This window comes from Sciurus vulgaris (genome assembly GCF_902686455.1).
Source record: "Sciurus vulgaris genome assembly, chromosome: 8".
Classification (NCBI taxonomy): Eukaryota; Metazoa; Chordata; class Mammalia; order Rodentia; family Sciuridae; genus Sciurus; species Sciurus vulgaris.
Window position 1 is genome coordinate 127,159,259 of NC_136468.1, and position 22,504 is coordinate 127,181,762.

The 22,504-nt window shown below is 36.3% G+C and overlaps 1 long non-coding RNA gene across 1 annotated transcript; it reads right to left on the bottom strand.

Annotated features, from left to right (window-relative positions):
- Nucleotides 1-6,005: 6,005 nt before the first annotated feature.
- LOC306667929 lies at nucleotides 6,006-6,807 on the bottom strand. Its single transcript, XR_013765680.1, has 2 exons — nucleotides 6,507-6,807; nucleotides 6,006-6,405 (listed from the first exon to the last, which is right to left on the bottom strand). It is a non-coding gene; the product is annotated as an uncharacterized lncRNA (long non-coding RNA).
- Nucleotides 6,808-22,504: the final 15,697 nt, after the last annotated feature.

Sequence of the window (22,504 nt, forward strand, 5' to 3'; positions counted from 1 at the left end):
AATATCAGGGTGTATTATCCTCCATATCTCCCAAAGGTCAACAATAACTTTAGTAGTCTGCTAAAAGTGCTATAATAGAGACACACTTTGGGACTGAGGGTACACAGGATGATCTGCAATTATATCAAGAAATGTAGAAATTTGAGAACGTTTTCAAAGTTGAAGAGGCACCTGAGATGAATCTGGAAAAGTGATTTGACATTCTCAGAGGCTGCATGGAGGAAAGTTTTCAAAAACACTGGGCTAAAGTTTCAGTATAGTTCTGATTTGCATTTTCCTGATTGCTAACAATAAGGAATATTTTTTCTGTGTTTTTGTTGACCATTTGTATTTTTGGAGAAGTGTCTGCTTAGATCATTTGTCCCTTCAATAAATTATTTCTTTTTTCAGTTTTTCATAAATTCTGGATATTAATGATTTTCTCACATTTCACATTCTCCGTTGACCCTCTTTCTGTGCAGAAGCTTTTTAATTTCACATCATCCTACTGATTCTTAGTTTTATTTTTTAAGTCTCGGTTGTTTTAATACAGTAGTTTGTGCTTCTGCTAATACTTTGTGTTGTTGACCCTATGATTTGTTCTCATACTTGCAGTGTTTTGGTCTAATCCCTAGGTCATTGATCCATTTTGATAGCTTTTTGCGTAGGGCGATTGAAAGAAATCTAGTTTCCTTCTCCATATAAAGGCACAGTTTTCCCAACACCCTTTTTAAAAAGGTTATATTTTTTCCAATGTATGTTTTTGGAAAGTTTGTGAATATCAGATGACTGTATCTATGTGGGTTTGTCTCTGTGTGTTCTATTCTATTCCATTGGTCTTCATGTCTGTTTTGATGTCAAGACCATGCTAGTTTTGTTAGCATAGATCTGTAGCATTATTTGGGACTGGGTACTGTGATGCCACCAGCATCGCCTTTGCTCTGTATTGCTTTGGCTATTCTCAGTCCTTTATTCTTCCATATGAATTTTAGGACTTTTTTTTTTTTCTAGTGCTATGAAGAATGTCACTGGTATCTTGATGGGAATTATACAGATAATAAGATCTGCTGGTGAGAATGTGGGAAAAATCTATACTTATACATATTTGGTGGGACTGTAAATTACAACCACCACTTTGGAAAATAGTCTGGATATTTCTTCAAAGATAAGGAGTTGACCTGCCATATGATCTAGCAAATCCTCTGGCTGGTATTTATCAAAAAAAACTAAAATCAGCATACTACAGTAAAACATGAATTCCTAAATTTATAGCAGAGAAATTCACAATATCAAGTTAAGTAATTAGCCTAGATGCTGTCAGAGGATGAATGAATAAAAAAAATGTAGTCTATATGCACACAGAAAATTTACTCAGCCATGAATAATGAGATAAAGAAATTATATCATTTGTTGGTAAATGGATAGGACTAGAGAACATATGCTAAGTGACATAAGCAGATGAATAAAATCAAGGGTGAAATGTTTTCTTTCATATATGGAAGCAAGGAGGAGGGAGGGAGGGAGGAGGAGAGAGAGAGAGAGAGGGAGAGAAAAGGAATAAAATGGGAATCTCACAAAAGTAGAAGGGAGACTAATAGAGGAGGGTAATCAAAGGGGAGGATGTTGGGGGATCATAGGAAATTACATAGGAGCAAAATCTACCAAATTATTCTATGTCCATAATAAGATTATACTGCAATGAATTTTACTTTTATATATAATTATAATGCACTCACTAACATGATAGAAATTGAAGGAAAATTAGCAGATTAAAGCAAGTGGGCAAGAGGGGTGAGCAGAGAGGAAAGGGAAAACAAATGAGAATGTGATTATTACATTATACACATGGACAAATTTGGCAGAATGAATCCCACTATCATGTATCATGATAATGCACCAATGAAAAATAAAAATGAATTAAAAGATAAAGAATGCATTGAAAACGGAGAAACTGGGATAGAGATAGAGGACATTCACAGGAAGAAGAAGGGCACAATAAGCTTGGATACACAGTAGTAGAGGAAATGTGATATTAGAGTTGAAGATCTGGGAGATGGGAGAAAATAAAACATGTCAAATACCATTCACCATGGACATATTAAGGATAAGACCAATTGGAGGAATATTGTAAAGGCAAAATTTCAGAAATTAGTAGATGACTGCATGTAGAGTGTAAAAGAGAAGGAAAAGTAAAATATGACACAGTTGTCTAACTTCTTTTTTATCCGAATCTTTTTTATTTGCCATGCTGGGGATTGAACCCAGGGCCTTGTGCTTGCAAGGCAAGCACTCAACAATCTGAGCTGTATCCCCAGCTTTTTCTTGGAATCTTGAAAAATATTTGGGATGAGCATATGAAAAAAATCAGTGTTAGATATGGTATTTTTTAATTACTTGAAAGTAACCAGGTAAAGTGTATTACAGTTACTTGAATTCATTAATCTAGAATTCATTAAAGTGTGTCTTGTGTATATATGACTGGAAATTTCACCAAAGTGTATAATATGCTCTAGGAAATACTGCAGAGGCAAGGGAACTCCGAATTTTCATTATAAAGCAGGTGCAGTGTTTGATCTCATTAGTAGGAGGTAAAAGACAAGGACTAAATAGTACCATGGAAAACAATAAAGGAAAAAATTAGGAATAAGCAATGACAAAAGAAATGTTAAACAACACAGGTCAAACAAAATGTTTTCTGAAAAGTTTTCACTTAATCTGGTGATTAGTGAGCCAGAGGTGATCTTTATCAAAATGATTTTTAAAATTTTCTCTAAGGTTCAAGAAAGGCAAGGTAAAATGAGAGATATCCCAAGGGTTGCCTTGTATTCTTCATATACTTTTTTCCATTGCAGATTAATAGTCCAGGTTCCCCTTGGTAGTTCTGATTAATCACCATAGTCAGCACAGTAATTCTGCTCTTTGCATTTTGATTCAGAGGCATGAAGATCACCTAAATAGCTGGGGGCAGTCTTAACCTATATTTCAGTGGAATCACTGTTTTGCATGGTGCAGGCATTCTTCCCTTTGAAATTAAACCTTCACGCCAGCAGAATGGGAGGCTACTGGGACAGGAAACAGTAGTATTACCAGTGGATCACAGGGTGGTGCATAATAATGTTGCCACTCCCATTTCCAACCTGTGATTCAAAACCAGTGAATCCTGGCTCAGTACTGATTCCTGACTGGGACAAACAGGGCATACATTGAAGGTGGTACTGAGCACATACAGCCTCCTGGAGACCTTGCCCAAACCCAGGTTATCTTACCTGGTTGGCACGATAACCAGCTATATCAGGCCGATGAAGAACATGATAAATCAGTGAATTTTATTATCCTGTGCCTATTACTAAAATTTATTCAGTATGAAGAGATTTACATGGTCAAAATGAATGCAGTAAGGAAAACCTTGATGGTGAATCGGTATTCTATAAGTTCACAGATGGTAATTTGGGCAGAAAAATTAAATGCTGGGAAGGAAAAAACCTATATCACTGTGAGTGCCTTTTCCAGTAAGATCAAAATGCTGCCTCTCCCAAGATGATAGTGGTTAAGTGTAATCAACTTGCCAAAGGGTAGAAGGAAGAAGTGCTGGTTTATGCAGAAACTCAAAAAAAGTGACTTTGTAAAAGATTTTAAGGTGGTGGAACCAATCAGTAACTTAAGATTGTTCTCCTACAATAAGCCCAAGAAAATGGGGAAAGGGAGCAGATGATTGGATTGACCCATTATTGTGGATTGCCAGGGCTACTAGTAAGGGTACTACTAATAAAAGAGATGGCCAAGAAAAAATGCATAGGATCTACCAAAAACAAATATTCCAAAGAGTGCTAAAAAATATGCCTTCATACAGAAAGTCCTGGTAGTGATAGAATTTCACTTGGGGGTATAATTATATATGCATTTTGGTTTTGCATTAGTCAAAACAATAAAGAAAAACAGAAGTAGCATGACAGTTTACTATAATAGAAATAACTGTGCTGCAAAACTAATTTGTCCATTTGGAGTTTCTTCTAATTTAACACTTCATATTAGAATGGAACCATTTGTGGAAACATGGGACTCAAAAAAATGAAAATTATATCAGAAATTATGCTAACATTTAAAATACCATTTTCATAGCTCAATATTTAGCTAATACTTTTATGTCCTTTGCAACTTGTGTCTTGCTTCTAATATGGTAGTAGTTTCATAATAGCTATACCATAAATATTCAATGTATTTTTTTAACTGAATTGGAAGGACTTTGCATGAAATTTGGCTATATTTAAATTGATAGATGAATTGCTAAAATCACCATTTCAAAAAAATATGAAAAAATTATGATTTGAATGTTTTTTTCTTTTTCTCCTTTTTCTTCTTTCTTCTCCTCTCTGCTATCATTCCATACTACATCTAATTATCTTTCAATCATCTGTTTTCCTTTCAGTCATTTATCTATATTATAAAAGTCTTCCTGATTATAGTTACTTAAAAGTTGAGGTAAATTTGATTCTAATTCTAGGTCCTATAATAAATAGCCACATGAAAGCACTTAAGCACATGAGTGTTAATCAATATGACTAAGTGATATTACATTCAAAAATTATAATGGAATTAAAATACACTTGTTCATTTGTCACAAAATGCAGACTTTTTAAAAATTTTTCTTTGTGTTCATGTGGTGTTTGTGTGCCTGTGTGTGCATGTTTCAGAAATCATTTTTCTAAAATGTTAGTTTAATTCTTTTAAAAGCAGTACTCTTTGTGGGTTAACATTGTTAAAATTACAACATGTGTATTATACCATGTGAGAAGAGACAAGATCCAATGGAATGCTTTGATAAGAATCCTGGGAAAGGCAAAACATCTGAAAAGTTGACATAAAAAATAGGAAGTTCTTGAGTGAGTTGAATGACAATGATTTGGAATTTTAATATTTTCATCTTCTGACATCATTGAATTCATGACTTTATACCACAGTCATCATACATCAAAATTATACTTAAAATATGAATGAATTCTTCTGGTAAAATTTCATCATAGCATGTACATGTGAAAAATATTTGTTCCCTGACTCTGATAAAAGAGAAACCAATATCATAGAAGTTATCATCCATCTATGTTTCATTATTCATAAGGTATGATAATTTATTGCTCCTGACATTTATTAGAAAATTGTTTATAATCTGGATTTTAAATATTTCACAAAACCATGTGTAAAGTCTTGGTCTCCAGTCTGTGCCACTATTGGGAGACAGAACTTTAGAATCTGGGGCCTAGTGGAAGGATCCAATCATTGAGGGTATGCCCTTGAAGGGGATTTTGGAACCTCAGTCCCTCTCTCTACTTTCTGGCTACCATGGGGTCAGTGGCTTGAGTGCAATAGAAACTGACTCCATTATGCTGAAAACATGCTACTCCCTAACATGATATTCTGCCTCTCTGCTGGCCCAAAACACTGGAACCTAGAGACTGTGTTTTAGTTAGCTTTTCATTCCCATGACCAACACCTGACAATAACAACTTAGAGGAGAAAAGTCTCATGATTTCAGAGGTCTCATTCCATGGGTGGCAGACTCCACTGCCCTGGACCTCAGAAAAGGTAGAAACATTATGACAGAAAGGTGAAAAAAAAAAAAAAAAAAAAAAGGAAATCAGTTGAACAAATTTTAACAGTTGAAAATCAGAGATAGATATATATAGAGAGATGAGCCAGAGGCAAGATATAGTCCAAGGACATGCCCCCCTATGACTTACTAGTCACACCCCATCTCCATACAGTTACCATCCAGTATCCCATTAGAATCATTAATCCACCAATGAGTTAATCAACGAATGAGGTTACAGCTCTCAAAATCCATTATTTTTCACCTCTGAACATTGCTGCATTCCCTGAGACATGAGTTTTCTGGGGGATATTTCAAATCCAAATTATAACACCATGGATAGAAACTTCTAAAATTATGAGCCAAAGTAAAGCATTCCTCCTTATAAGTTGATTACTCCAGTGTTTTGGCACAGCAATGGAAAGCAAATACAGAAAGCATATTATTTTTTACTCATAGATTGTAAAAGATTTTCTCTCCAACACATATCAGTATAAACACTTTAAAATAAATTTTACAAAACACTCATTCTCATTATTAAACACTGCTATTTCATTTTGTTGATGCTTTATTTCACCAGTCAAGAATTATTAAGTCTCCCACAGTTTCATAAATGCTGGAAAAAACTTTGTTATTCCTCATAGCATGGAAAGAAGCATAAAATCAGCATAATGGAATCAGTTCCCATTGCCCACAAGTAATAGAGGAGCAAAGAGGGAAGGAGCAGATTGGTTCCAATATGTGCAGTGTCTTTCTTTTTAGAAGAATAAATCTGGTCATTATTGTAATCTATATTTTACTGGACAATTAGCATGTCTCCCCTTTGTTTGTTAGAAGACCACCTGATTCTTTTTTTTTAATTGGCGGTGCTGGGGATTGAACCCAGGTCCTTGTGCTTGCAAGGCAAGCACTCTAACAACTGAGCTATCTCCCCAGCCCTCACCTGATTCTTTTTTAAGGCTGTTTGTCATATAAACACAATTAATTAAAAGCATAATCTTAAAAACATCCTGTGATTTCTGTATAAGACTTGCATGAATATGAAAGACCTATGAAGCATTGTCTTCAGATATTTTTGTGTTCGTCAGCTTTTTGATGTTGTGACAAAAATGCTTTAGAACAATTTAGAAGAAAAAAGATTTCAGAGGTTTCTCTTCATGATAGCAGACTCCCTTGCTTTGGACCGGATGTGAGGAAGAACCTCATGATGGAAATGTACAACAGAGGAAAGCTTCTCCATGCACAGTAGCTAAAACAGAGAGAGAGAAAGAGAGGGAGAGGGCTATAGAGGTGGAAAGAGAGAGGAGGAACTTGCGATGAAATATAGTCCTCAGGAGCACACCTCTAGTGATGTACTTGCTTCAACCATGCTACACTTGAAAACTGTTTCCACCACCTCCCAGCAGTACATTCAGCTACCAACGGATTAATATATCGATGAGGTTATATATCCATCATGATCCAATCTCTTCCTAAAAGTCCCAACTCTGAACATTCCTGCACTGGGAAACAAGCCTTCAAACAGGAAACTTTGGGGCACTTTCCAGATTCAAACTCCAACAGTTTAATAGTAACTTGTTACTAATGTAACACTTATATTGCACTGACCTTTAAATGTTAGAAAGAATTGAAGTAAACAACTTCTAGCTAACAAAATTGCTTAGTTGCTAGTCAAATGAGGGTCTTTTTTGTCTTACTACTCATTAAGTAAAACAAAGAAAAAAACATATTCTCATAGTGCTTATATCCCTGCCCTATCCATTCTCAATCCCAGAATTTGAATTGTGTATAAAAGAAAGAATGGAACTATATATATGAAGAGGAATCTCAAGTGTCTTCCTGGTCTTTAGGGATGTTTGTCAACATAAACTGGCCTTCTTCTCAATAAATACAGTCATTACAGTATTCGTATTTGTTTTACTTAATGAGAAAAGTTAGCTTATGATTCATCCACTGCATAGGAATAATTATTTGGGACACAGCTTCTTTCTAATTGAACTGTTAATCTCATTCCTTGATTAAAATGTAAGAATTAGCTGGACATGGTGGGGTATGCCTGTAATCCCAGTGGCTCTGGAGGCTTAGGCAGGAGGATTCCAAGTTCAAAGGCAGCCTCAGCAATTTAGTGAGGTACTTAGCAACTCAGCAAGACCATTTCTTTAAACAAAATATTTAAAAAGCTGGAGATGTGATTCAGTGGTTGAGCGCATCTGGGTTCAATCCCCAGTACTAAAAAAAAAAATTAAGAATTATTTTTCCATTTTATACAGTGATTTAGTAGAGGTAGAGAGCTCCTATCAAATTAAATTTCTCCTTATTTACTAACTCCTGAGTACTTTTGTATTTTGAAATAATCTGAGACAGTTTGAAAGACTTATAGAACTTTGCAAGATCTTCTGAAGATTTAAAAATATTTAGAAGATTTATAGATATTCATTTATACAATGAATATCTTCATTCACTTATCATAAAGAATATGAACTTATATTCCAAAATGTTTTTTCCAAGTTATGGGCATTAAAACAGTACAAAGGTATTCCCCCATGATACATTAAAAGCTATGAAAACAATTTTGTGTTGAATTGGTAGTACTAGAAAAAAATAGAATTCAATTTTGTTGACTACATCAGCTACTTTTGCTAACATTTCAAATAGTAACTTTTGAAGCCATAAATGAAGGAGTGTTGTAATTTTTAAAATAATAAACGTAAGACAAACTAAAAGTTAAAAAAGTAATATAAGAAGTAGTTATTTTAAAAGCAAATAAATTTTGGTGCTAAAATCAAAAAAGTTTTTGTCAAGACCCAAGGTATCAGATATCAAATTACGATGACAGACAACATTGTAGAAACTTGTAAAATGGTGTTGGAGAAGAGGCTAGATATAAACCCTTTATGTGTCAAGACATTTATACAGTCATGAAAAAAAGAGGATCAAAGATTAGAAAAGGAGCTGGGCGTGGCCTCACATGCCTATAATCCCAGTAGCTCAAGGGGTCCAGGCAGGAAGATCCAGAGTTCAAAGCCAGCCTTGGCAACAGTGAGTAGATAAGCAACTCAGTGAGGCCCCTGTCTCTAAAGTAAATGCAAAAAAGGGATGGGGATGTGGCTCACTGACATCAATCCCAGGTAAGAAAAAAAAGAATAACAATATTAGAAAAGGAAAGATTTTGTTTTTGTATAGTTGGGGAGAGGGAAAGAAGAGAAAGAGTTACAGTTGAGCTTCCTACATATTTCTAAACACATGCCCCTGGAGTGTGTGGGAGGGATTGAGAGTTCTGATCCTCCTGTTGGTGAAATCTATAAGGTGAGACACAGCCTGGCTCACTGCTCTAGCAGCAGGCTAGAAAAAGGTGGCTGACTTGAGTAAACCTGTACTTCAAAAGTTTAATGGATCAAAGGGTTACATAAATGTTGCTGGTGTCTTGTGCAAGAGTGAGTCAGAATGAGATGACACTAGCTCCTGTCCAACAGAACCTACTAGAAGGGTCAGAATGCCTCAGTAAAGAGAGAATGTAGGTATTACTGAGTTACTAGATACTGTGCAATTAAGAAGCAACTTTCTAGAGGATGGTAGCGAATTTATGCCAGTTGAATAAATATGCCAATTAAATAAATATGCCAGTATTTTCTGCCTCCATTTCCTATCCTCCAACCCTGTGTTTCATCTTACAAGATCCTTGATTTCTGTGTGCTTGAAGATTTTCTATTGTCTGTCTGATATTGATTTCTAGTCTGATTCCATTATGGTTGAGAACATACTTTTGTATGATTTCAATTCTTATAAGTTTGCTTTTGTTGGTTTGATGACCCAGGTTATGGTCTGTCTTGGTGATTGTTCTGTAGTCATTTGAAAAGAATATGTATCCTAATGTTGGGTAGAGTGTTCTAAATATTGTCGATCAGATCCTGTTGGTCAATGGTGTTGAATTCTTCTGTATCCTTTCTGATTTTCTAATACTTCTATTATTTGTTGAAAGTAGACTCTTTAAGTCTCCAACCATAATTATGAATTCACCTATTATTCCTTTTATCTCTATCAATTTTTGCTTCACCTTTTCTGTAACTGTTGTTTGGTATATTCACATTTATCATTATTGTGTTTTCTTAATGGATTGACCTTTGAAGTTTTATGTAATTTTATCTATCACTTGTAATTTTCTGTGATCATAAATTTAGTTTGTGAAAACACCTCAGTTTATTTTAATTTTAGTTCCTTATCCTTGTCAGACCAGTTGGGAATGCACAAGTGTTCTGGGGCAGCTAAAACAGAAGAGATGATTACTTTCAGATTGGCCTAGGATTGGTTTTTAAATATATGGTGAGTGGAGATTGGTTGACTCAACAAGCTGACTCAGTGAATTTGAGGTTGTGGTTTAGTGTGACACTTTCTAAATTTTAAGGGGTATTAAAGAGGAGCTTACTGGACCCCACACTGAGAGATTCTAATTCCACTCTCTGTGGGGTATATATTAGAAACCTATGTTTTTGATAAATGCCAGGTAATTCTGATGTCTTTTGCCCTCCAACCAAAAGTAGAACCATATCAATGCAATGAATTAAAGTCCTACCTTGGCTTGTATTTAGAGTCAACTTGGGCAAGTTCTGAGCATTGACAAATTTTGTGACTTGTCTATTATACTGCATGTATTAATATAATGTGCTGATTTTAGTTCTTTTGAATAAATATTGAGGGATGGAATAGCTGAGTCATGTGGTGATTCCATTCCTAGTCTTTTGAGGATTCCCCATACTGATTTCCACAGTAGTTGTACTAATTTGCAGTCCCACCAACAATGCATGAGTGTACCTATTTTCCCACATCCTTGATAGCAATTGTTATTTGTATTCTTGGTTACCATTCTACTGGGGTGAGATGAAATCTCAGTATAGTTTTGCTTTCCAGGATGTTATGATTGCTAAGGATGTTATGTTGAACATTTTTCATATATTTGTTGGCCATTCACATTTCTTCTTTTGAGAAATGTCTGTTGAGTACATTGGCACATTTACTGATTGGGTTGTTTTTTCTTTATTTTATGAATTTGAAGTTCTTTATATATTCTGGGTATTAATCCTCTGTCAAAAGAGTAACCAGCAAAGATTTATTCTATGGATTCTCTTTTCACACTTCTATTTCCTTTGCTATACAAAGCTATTGTAAAATATTTTTTATTTTTTGTTCAAATTAGTTGTACATGACAGTAGAACACATTTAAACAATTTGATAGATCATACATAAATAGTGTAATCTCTCATTTTTCTGATTATACATATTGCAGGATCACATCAGTCATGCAGTCATACATGTGCATGAGGTAATAATGTCTGATTCTTTCACCAAAACAGACATGTAGGCCAATGGTACAGAATAGAAGACACAGAAACAAATCCACATAAATACTGGTATCTCATACTAGACAAAGGTGCCAAAAAATTCACTGGAGAAAAGATAGCTTATTCATCAAATCGTGCTGGGAAAAATGGAAAACCACATGTAACAAAATGAAATTAAACCCTTATCTCTTACCCTGCATGAAACTCAACTCACTGTGGATCAGAAGTTTTTTAATTTGATGCCATCCCACTTACTGATTCTTGTTTTTATTTCTTGTACTTTAAGAGTCTTATTAAGAAGTCATTGCCCATGTCTATATATTGGTGTATTGACCCTATGTTTTCTTCTTCTTTTCTTTTTGGTCTAATTTCCAGGTCTTTCATCCATTTTGAGTTGACTTTTGTGCTGGGTGATAGGGGTCTAGGTTCATACTTCTATAAATCTAGTTTTCCAAGCACCATTTGTTCAAAAGGTTGGCTTTTCTCTACTTAAGTTTTTGGGATCTTTGTCAAAGCGGACATTACCATATCTGTGTGGGTTTGTCTCTGTGTCTTCTGACCTCTTCCATTAGTCTTCATGTCATTTCTAGGCCAGTATCATGCTGCTACTGTTCTATAGTTCTGCAGCGTAACTGTGATTCCTTTAACCTTGTTGCCATTGCTCAGGATTGCTTTGGCTATTCTGGGCCTTTTTTTAATATGAATTTTTACATTTCCCCCCCTAGTTCTGTGAGAAACATCAATGAAAGTTTGAGGGGGATGCATTGAATCTGTAGATTGCATTTGGCAATAATTCCAATTTAACAATATTAAATTTTCCTATCTAAGAACATGGGAGGTCTTTCCATCTTCTTCAACTGCCTTTTTCAGTGTTCTGTAATTTCCATTATAGAGGTTTTTACCTCCTTAGATTTATACCAAGGTGTTATGGTTTGGATATGAGGTGATCCCCCAAAAACTCATGTGTGAGATGATGCAAAAAGTTTCAGAGGAGAAATGGTTGGGTTTCGACAGTCTTAACATAATCAGTGAATTAAACCTTGAGGGGATTAACTGAGTGGTAACTGGTGGCATGTGGGGGTGTGACTGGAGGAAGTGGTTAATTGGGGGTGTGGCTATGAGGTGTATATTTTGTATCTGGAGAGTGGAGTCTCTCTTGGCTTCCTGATCTCCATGTAAGCTGCTTCCCCCTGCCACACTCTTCTGCCATGATGTTCAGCCTTACCTTGAGCTCTGAGAAATGGATCCTGCTGACTATGGATTGAAACCTCTGAAACCATGAGCACTCAAATACCTTCTCTACAGTTATTGTGGTTGGGTCTTTTTTGTCGCAGCAGTGAAAATGATGAATAAAACACCAGTTAATTATATTTTGAAGCTATTGTGAATGGAATTTTTCTCCTGATTTCTTTTTCATCAAGTACATTATTGATAAATGGGAAAGCTGATGATTTTTGTGTGTTGATCTGGTACATGATACTTTGTTGAATTTTTTTAGTTTGCTCTAGATGCCTTCTGGTGGAGTTTGTTGGGTCTTCTAAGAAGAGGATCATGACATCTGCTAATGGCAATAACCTGACTTCTTTTCTTACTTTAATTTGCATTTAATTTCCTTCTTTTGCCTAATTGCTCTGATTAAAATTTCAAAAATCTATATTGAATAAGAGTGGTGAGAGTGAACATCCTTATCTTCTTCCTGGTTTTAGAGAAAATGTTTTCAGCTTTTCCCTGTTTCATATGATGTTGGCTTGGGGTTTATCATGTATAGCATTTAGGATGTTGAAGTAAATTTCTTCTATCCCTAGTTTCTTCAGTGTTTTCAATATGGAAGAGTATTAAATTTCATTAAAGGCCTTTTATGTGCATCTATTGAGACAATTATGTGATTTTTTGCCATTATTTATGTGATAAATTATATCTACTGATTTGCAAATGTTGAGCAAACCTTACATCCCTGGGTTGAAATCAACTTGATTATAATGCACAGTCTTCTTACTATGTTTTCTGAATGCAACTTGCTAAGACTTTACTTTTGCATCTGTGTTCATTAGGGACATTGGTCTATAGTTTTCTCATTATGATGAGTCCTATTTAGTTTTGATATAAGGATAATACTGGCTTCATGGACTTTATTTGGGGATTTTCCTTAACTATTTCATAGAGCAATTTGAGGAGTCTTGGCATTATCTTTTTAAAGGTCTGGTAGAATTCAACTGAGAATTCACCTGGTCCTGGGATTTTCTTTGTTGGAAGGATTTTTATTACTGCTTCAGTCTCATTTCTAATTATTGATTAGCCTAGGTTTTCATATCCTCTTGGTTCTGTTTGGGTAGGCCATATGTGTCTAGAAATTTGTCAGTATCATCCATATTTTCCAATTTATTGGAATTTACATTTTCAAAATAGTTCCAAATGGTCCTTTGAATTTCAGCAGTGTCTCTGGTGATATCTCCTTTTTCATCTGCAATTTTATTGAATTAGTTTTCTCTCTCTCTTGGTTATTTTGACTAAGGGTTTGCCAGTCTTATGTTTTCAAAGAACAAACTCATTGTTTCATCCATCCTGTGTAGTTTTTTATTCTCAATTTCGTTAATTTCAGTTCTGATATTATTTCCTGTCATCTACTGTTAGTGGGATTAATTTGACCCTGCTTTTCTAGGTTCGTCAGATGTAACATTAAACTATTTGGTTATTTTATTTGTTGTTTTTTCTTAATGTAGGCACTCAATGCTATAACTTTTCCTCTTATAACTGCCTTCCCAAAGTAACAAAAGTTGCATGATATTGGCACCAAAACAGACAAGTAGACCAATGGTACAAAATAGAAGATGTAGAGACAAACCCTCATAAATATAGTTGTCTCATACTAGACAAAGGCACCAAAAACATACAATGGAGAAAAGATGGCCTCTCAACAAGTGATGCTGGGAAAACTGGAAATCCATATGTAGCAAAATGAAAGTAAAACCCTGTCTCTAACTCTGCACAAAAATCAACTCAAACATGGAATGGAACCACCATTTGACCCAGCTATCCCACTCCTTGGCCTATACCCAAAGGACTTAAAATCAGCATACTACAGAGATACAGCCACATCAATGTTCATAGCTGCTCAATTCACAATAGCCAGATTGTGGAACCAACCTAGATGTCCTTCAATTGATGAATGGATAAAGAATCTGTGGTATATATATATATATATATATATATATATATATATATATATATATATACAATGGAATGTTACTCAGCCATAAAGAATGATAAAATTATGGTATTTGAAGGCAAATGGATGAAATTGGAGAATATCATGCTAAGTGAGATAAGCTAATCTCAAAAAACCAAAGGACGAATGATATCACTAATAAGTGGATGATGACACATAATGGGGGAGGGAGGGGTTAGTGTTAGGGTTAGAGTTTAGGGTTAGGGAGGGGGGCAAGAATGGAGGAAGGAAGGACTGTATAGAGGGAAAAGGGGTGGGAGGGATGGGGGGAAGGGAAAAAGTAACAGAATGAAATAAAAAAATATTACCCTATGTAAATTTATGATTACACAAATGGTATGCCTTTATGCCATGTACAGAGAAACAACATGTCTCCCATTTGTTTACAATAAAAAAAATTAACTCAAAGTGGATCAAAGGCTTAGGCACTAGAACAGAGACCCTGCAACTAATAGAAGAAAACGTAGGACCAAATTTCCACCATGTCAGCTTAGGAACTGACTTCCTTAACAAGACTCCTAAAGCAGAATAAATAAAATCAAGAATCAATAAATGGGATGGAATCAAACTAAAAAGCTGCTTCACAGCAAAGAAAACAATCAATAACATGAAGAGAAAACCTACAGAACAGTAAAACAATCTTTACCACACACACCTCAGATAGAGCATTAATCTCCAGGATTTATGAAGAATTCATAGGTGGACAGATTTTCCTTGTTATTATGGTTTGCTAAAAAGGTGGCTGGAATTGAGCATTCCTTTCTCTAAATTTGTAATGGATTAAAAATTAGACACACACATACACACACACACACACACACACACACACACACACACACACAAAACTTAACACCAAATACCCCACAAATAACCCAGTCAATAAATGGGTAAAGGAAAAAGAAGACACTTCATAGAAGAAGAAATACAATTGATCAATAAACATATGAAAAATTGTTCATCATCTCTAGCAATTAGAGATATGTAAATAAAATCTACATTGAGATTCCATCTCACTCTAGTCAGAATGGCAATTTTCAAGAATACAAGCAACAATAAATGTTGGCGAGGATATGGGGAAAAGGTATACTCATACATTGCTGGTGGACTGCAAATTGGTGCAACCACTCTGGGAAGCAGTATGGAGATGCCCTAATAAACTTGAAATGGAACTACAATTTGACCCAGGTGTACCACTCCTTGATTTATACCCAAAGGACTTAAAATCAGAATACTACAGTGACGCAGCCGCATCAATATTTATAGCAACTCATTTCACATTAGGTAAACTATGGAATCAACCTAGACGACCTTCAACAGATGACTGGATAAAGAAAATGTGGTACATATACACAATGGACTACTACTCAGCCTTAATGAAGAATAAAATTATGGCATTTGCCAGTAAATGAATGGAACTGCAGAATATCATGCTAAGAGAAATAAGCCAATCCAAAAGAACCAAAGGCTGAATTTTTTCTCTGATATGTGGATGCTAATTCGCAATAAGGAGTGGGGGAATAGAGGTAATCTGGAATAAACAAAGGGGAGTAAAGGAAGGGGAGGGGTAGGAATGATAGTAAAATGAATAGGACATTATTACCCTATTTGCATATATGATTACAAGACTTATGTAACTCTACATTATATATAACCAGACGAAGGAGAAATTATACTCCATGGATGTATGATGTGTCAAAATGTATTCTACTGTCATGTATAACTAATTAGAACAAATAAAAAAATATAAAAAATTAAAAGGAAAAAAATTTTCTTCATAGTGTCCCAGAGATTCTTATAGGTTGTATCTCTGTCTTCATTTGTTTTTAAGAAATTTTTTATTTCTCCCCTGATTTCTTATACAACCCATTAGTCATTCAAAAGTGTGTTGTTCAATCTCCACGTGTTAAAATATCTTCTGTTTTTTAAATCATTGCTTTCTAATTTTAATTCATTATAATCTGATAAGATGCAAAGAATTATCTCAATTTTTTATATGCTAAAGTCTTGATTTATATCCTAAAATATGGTATACTTTGGAGAAAGTTACACGAGCACTGATAAGAAGGTGAATTTGACTCTTGAGGAATAAAATATTCTACAAATGTCTATTAATTCCATTTGATTAATAGTATTTTTTACATATGAAGGTTCCGGATGTTTTATGTGTTTGGTGAGAGACCACCAAATAATATCGTATTGAGGTCTGAGTCATTTTGTTGAATGATTTTTGTTATGGAAGTAGGTATCCTGATATTTGGGGCAGAAATATTACCAATCATTTTGTCTTCTTATCAGATTGTTTTCTTAGTATGAATTGACCCTCTTTGTCTCTTCTGATTAATTTTGGCTTGGAGTTTGCTTTGTTGGATATGAGAGTAGCTACTCCTTTTTGTTCTTGTCTTCATTTGCATGTTATATCCTTTTTCAGTTTTCAACCTTTAGCCTGTGTATGTATTTGCCTATAAGACAAGTCTCTTGTAAACAGCATATTGTTGGATCTTGTTTTTAATCCATTCTGCCATTCTATGTCTTTTAGCTGGAGAATTGCAAATATTTATATTCAGTATTATTATAGAAAGAAGGTTATTATTTTCTGCCATTTTGATTTATTTCTAATATTTACTTCAATCCTGATTCTCCTTTACTTAGCTTCTCTTCTAATGAGATTCATCTATTATCAGGCTCAGATTTTTGTTTTTAATTTCTTCAACCTGAAATGTTTCTTTAAGTATATTCTATAGCATTGGCTTAGCAGTCATGAATTCTTTTAGTTTATGCCTATCTTGGACATTTTATTTTTCAATTCTGAAGGATAGCTTTTGTGGATACAGCAATCTTGGCTGGCAATTGGTTCATCAGTTAGCTTGCAAGTTTCCTTCTCCATTATTGGTCCCCTGTTAGACCAGCAGAATTCAACTGCTTCATGGTAGCTACCCTGCCATCTTTGCTCATGCTTTTCTCTCCCTCCGACTCACTTTCTTTCTCCTCACTTTTCTACTCTCTCTAGTGTGCATCCTTTCTCTTTCCCTTTCTTTTCCTCTCATTTTCTCTCTTACCCTGCTGGGAGACACTCCGTTTGCTTAATAAACTCCCTTATGTGATTTTCCATGTCTGGCGTGGTTTTCATGGGATTCCTTACATTGGTGCCGTGACTCTGACAGGTTCTTCCACTGTCTCCTAAGCAAGTGGAACCCCATCTGAGCCCCAGTTCCCCCCGGACACAGCGTCACCTTCCATTTTGTCCATATGTTCTGCTCTGAATCCATCACCAGACTTCAGATTGGTGAGTCCTCTAGGCAGTTCCCCAGGCCGGTTGATCTGGGACCCTCGGGGTGGCTGAGGGGTGGGGGTACCCCCAGCCACAACATTTATAGTTACGGCTGGCCCCTATAGTTGGTCTTATCTGCCAGTGGATTCCTGATTTTATGGTGGAGATTCTCTCTCAGGGTTGAGGCTCATCTCACACTTGTACTTGAAAACCCTGATATCAGGTCCTCAAACCGTTCTCAGCTTTTGCCTGGCACACACATTGGTGCTTGTGTGACGACAGAATGTGCTGCCCCTCATCTCCAGCCCAGTACTCTGGCCTCGGGATGCCCTGGCCACAGACTTGGCTGTATCAGTCCCCACCATGGGATCTGGGTCCTCCAATCTGGCAGATTCAAACCTGGGAACCCTTCGCCTGACCCCCAGCTTAAAGCCATCAAAATTCATTTGTGTAATGGCACACAGCTTCGGTGAGCAAGCGGACAGATGGAAAGAGATTTCTTATCTTCAAGTCTCTTCTTTCTTACTTCTTGGCTCTTCCTGCAGGCTCAAGCACCTCCGGCCCCTGTTTCTCTGTCATCCTCTGCTTTTCCATCTCCCTTACCCCGTTCTGTTTCTGCTTCCATTTCCCAGCCCAGCTCAGCTAGTCCTCCTGCCACAAGGTCCCACATACACGGGTGTGGAGGGAGTAACCAGCCCAACCATCAATGGCATGTTCCAGTAAGGAGAATGACCTGTTAGCTCCTTTAAGATCTGAGTCAAGGCTTACATTGAAATGTAAATGGAGGAAGCCAGAATTCTCAGTGGGAGACCAGTCTCAAACCCAAGGGGAAAAAGTGACCATTTTAAATTTCTCCTGGGCTGTAACTCAGAATACTTTTTCTCTCTCTTTCTCATTTTCTCATGCTATAATTAATGACCATAATCATTTTTCTTCTAGGACTTTTACTTTTCTTCAATGCTACATTTTTGAGCTCACAATTTTGATCCTACATACCTAGGTTAATGATTTTTAATCAGTTCTTTTTATCCAACTCAAGTTATTTTTGATCATCTGTTACATTGCAATGGAAATAAGCATTACAAGGCATTTGCTTTTGTGTTAAATATAAGTGCACATAAAAATTAAAATTTTAAAAATGGATCCAACTATTTTTAATTCACATGATTTAAAAAGTTTCAATTTAAATTGGGTAAACTAATAGAAGTAAAATGTCTTTAAAATTAACTCACAAGTCTCTAGGTGTTCAAACTTATAAAACATTGATGTTTATAAAACATCTAACATCAATTTTTCTAGGACTTTTCTTCAACAGGGAAGAGATGGCAAATACTGTGCATACACTTGTCTGATATCTTTGTTTTTTTACAATAAGATGAGTGAATTAGAGTTGACATGTATGGGATTACTCAAATGTGTTTGTTAGAAATCTGATTAATTTATAAAGTTATTCCATGGAGTAACATACTTAAAAACATTATTCTTTGTATATTAAATGTGTTCATATTTTCCAGGTATACAAGCCTTTAAAGCAGAAAATTTATCAAGCTGCTGTTCTCCAAATTAAACTTGTCTACAATGGTAAACCTATCATTTAATGTTCTATTTTAGGACCTATCATCAATAGGGTATTTGTAAAATTTTTAAATGTATTTCTAAAAGTTATCGAGAGCCTGATTTGTTTAAAGGTTAAGCATGAAAGCATTTTACCACTTTGACACACAAAAGGAAACTTAAAAGCTCTCTCAGCCTTTCTTTAATTCATGTTTTAGATATAATGTTAGATTGTGTTAACTAATGTTCATATAGACTCAGGAGTCAATATATGTAAACTTCTTAAAATGACATTTAAGAAAGAGTGTAATCTGCAGTAGCACAAATGGGACAACAGTGACTGAGATTGGGGTCTCTGACCTCATGACTGTGGCATGCCTGGTGCCTGGGAGTGCTCCTGTGCAGGGGCACAAGATGCCCAACTGCTGTGGCAGTACATTGATCTCAGACACACAGCTCTTGGGCAGGAAGGAATTCTTTTGCTAGATAACCAGTGTTTCATCAGCTCCCTTCTCTGGTTACTGCCCACCTTACAGTAACTTTGGAACCTAACATTGTACATATATAAAGATTGCTGACATAACTCTTTAGATCTGCATTTCCATCAGAGAACAGAGCTAAAAGCCCCACTTTACCTGAGATAGGGCTCTGCCCCCCAACCCTGCTGCACATTAGAATGGCTCCAAGTAAGCCAGAGTTTAACTCATTTAAAATTGTGTTCAAAAGTTTGATGTTTGTTGTAAAAATTACAGTGATCTCAAACAGGAGATATAATGAATAACTCAGCCAAAATTCAAGATAGCTATTGCACAAACTGAATGTTTACTGTTGGTGATTCCATTTTGTATTTTCCTTGTAAACTCTAATTGTTGCCTGATCAATATTTTGCATAAGTACTGGTTCAAGAGCAAACACTGTAAATTAAGTTGGAATAGTAAGCCATCACCTATATGACAGATAATGTAAACCCCAATTAGATAAAAGGGGGTAAATAACTGTAAAGTCATAGACATTGAAGTTAAAGCCCAGTACTCTTGCTTTATGACTGGTGAGACTGACTTGCTTGATGGTTAAGATCAAACTTAGAGATTGAGATTAAATACATAGGTCAAGAAAAGTCCATATTTGGATCTTGCCCTCAAAGTAAGCCTAAACCCTGGGAACAAGAGGACTTCTCTAAGGAGGTTTGCAACTCTGGGTCACACAATCTCCTGATCAAGGAGATTGATGAGGCCACTAGAGGAAAAGCCACTCAGTACACCTGCTGCAGAAGAGGGTCAAGGAAAAAGGGAGACATCCCTGGTGCTTTCAAGGGAAGCCACCTCATCGAAGAGACCCTGCCTAACCGGTGGCACTAATGGAGCTAAGAAGCTGCTCTTAAGTTCTCTATGAGTGACCCCTGTGGGAACTCAGTTGACTCTTTAACAGACAGAAACAGGTCACTTTGACCAGCTTGATCTTAAACACCTAGCAAAACAGTTAAAACCAAAATATAGCTATTCTTGGGCATTTAAAAGAAATAATTCTTAAATGTAACTTAAGATGTACACTTGTGTTAGCCCACTAGAATAAAGACTAAAAGCTACAAAAGAGAGATTCTTAGGCAAATGTGCCTGATAACTATCAAGAGAAACTGCCAGAGTCAGAAGTATTAGTCAGTTCAAGGCCTACAGACACAGGTAGGCTTAATCTGTTTGCTAGTAACAGAAGTATAGAGATCTCTACTAAATGTTGTGTTTACATTCCTGATAACCTGGACAATGTTAAAGTTCCCAAATAAAGGCCTTGTCCTCTCCAGCCTTTGCTAGGCCTTGATATGGGAACAACTTCTCAGTTCTTCCACCCCCTGGTGAGGAATTATTGACTTCTGTCATCTTTATGATATTCATTGGCTTGTTTCAGATTCTGCAACATTTATATTGCATCAATCTCATTTCAGTACTCATGTCTTTTTGTTCTTCTCTCAAATAAGCATGCATCCCCAGATGCCTTTATGACCTGCTCTTTCCCAATCAGACTTCTACCATGGACCCCTTGATTAACCCAATTTCTAAAAAGGGATCTCCAAACAGCTTGACCCATGCTGCCCCCTTCCAGCTCAAAGAAGCCAGATTAGTCATCACCCTCTTTCCCTACAACAGTGAAGGAGTTCCTAAAATTAGAGGGGTGAATGAAGCCAGAATTGGGGACAGGCAGTTAATGTAGAAATAGAGGATCAGTCAAATTGAGGAAATGAAGTCCATGAAAACCATCTGCCTTTGGAAGTCTGGAAGGAGAATGGACTTTTACATCTCACCTGCAAAACCAGCCCCAGTCACTTAGGCAGGAATGCGAGAGAAGGCTTTGGAAAGAACTGGAGAAAAAAAGATTTTCTTATAAAAACAGAAACGGGGGAATGTAATGTACAAAGCTGCTCCCCCCCCCACCCTTTCTGTTGCAGCCAATTCTGCGCCTCTCAACTACTGTCAGTCTGTGAACATCCTAGCTAGCTATTGGTTCATCAGTCAGCTTTCAAGTATCCTTCTCTGTTATTGGTCCCCTGTTAGCCCGGTGGAATTCAACTGCTTCACGGTAGCTACCCCACCATCTTTTCTCATGCTTTTCTCTCCACCTGACTCACTTTCTTTCTCCTCCTCGCTTTTCCACTCTCTCTAGCGTGCACCCTTTCTTGTTCCCTTTCTTTTCCTCTCATTTTCTCTCTTACCCTGCAGGAAGGGAGACACTCTGCTTACTTAATAAACTCCCTTATGTGATTTCCCATGTCTGGTGTGTGGTTTTCATGGGATTCCTTGCACAGTGTCTATGGGTTCAGTTGTTGAAGTGTTATGAACTTCTGGGGACATTGTATTCCTTCTTTCATGATGCTTGAATTCCTGCACATCTTCTGGGGTGCTTATATCTTCTACTGTCATACAGGGGACTTTGAGTGAGATTCTTTCTCTTTATTAATTGCTCTGGAGTGGGCGAATATTTAAGTGTCAATACTGCACTCAAAGTGAACCTGCTACTGTGTCCAGTCCAAACTCTAGCGCCCCATTGAGAAGAGATGCTAACCTCCAATAACTAGAGCTACTTCAGAGTAAGACTATCAACCCCTTAAACCTCTAAAATATTATTGAAAATAGTCTCCAGAAGACCACTAATCCAAGTGGAAAACAAAAGTGATGTTCTTGAATAAATTGAGACACCAGGTATTAAAGAAGGTAAAGCTAGTAATTAATTTTACTTGACTCTCTGGTCAACTTTTCTCTTACTGCTTTGATTCTAGTCTGTGGAGGAGCTGAGATTTATTGTCTAGATCCCTTCCACCAATTTCCAAATGCCAGTTTATTTATTTTTCTTACTGAGGTTTTCAGAATAGAGTCCTTTCTTTCTGGAGTTTAGATATCACATTGTGTGGTTTGTTAGTTCTCAGCTCTGACCTACATTGGTCACACTTAGGGGACTCTATATGCAGTGCTCCACTCCCTTCTTGCCTGGCCAGCTCTGTCACTCCCCTCCTTCCAAGAGCCTCAGTCCCTGTGCTGGAAGGAGGTATGTTGGAGGCATCGACCTCT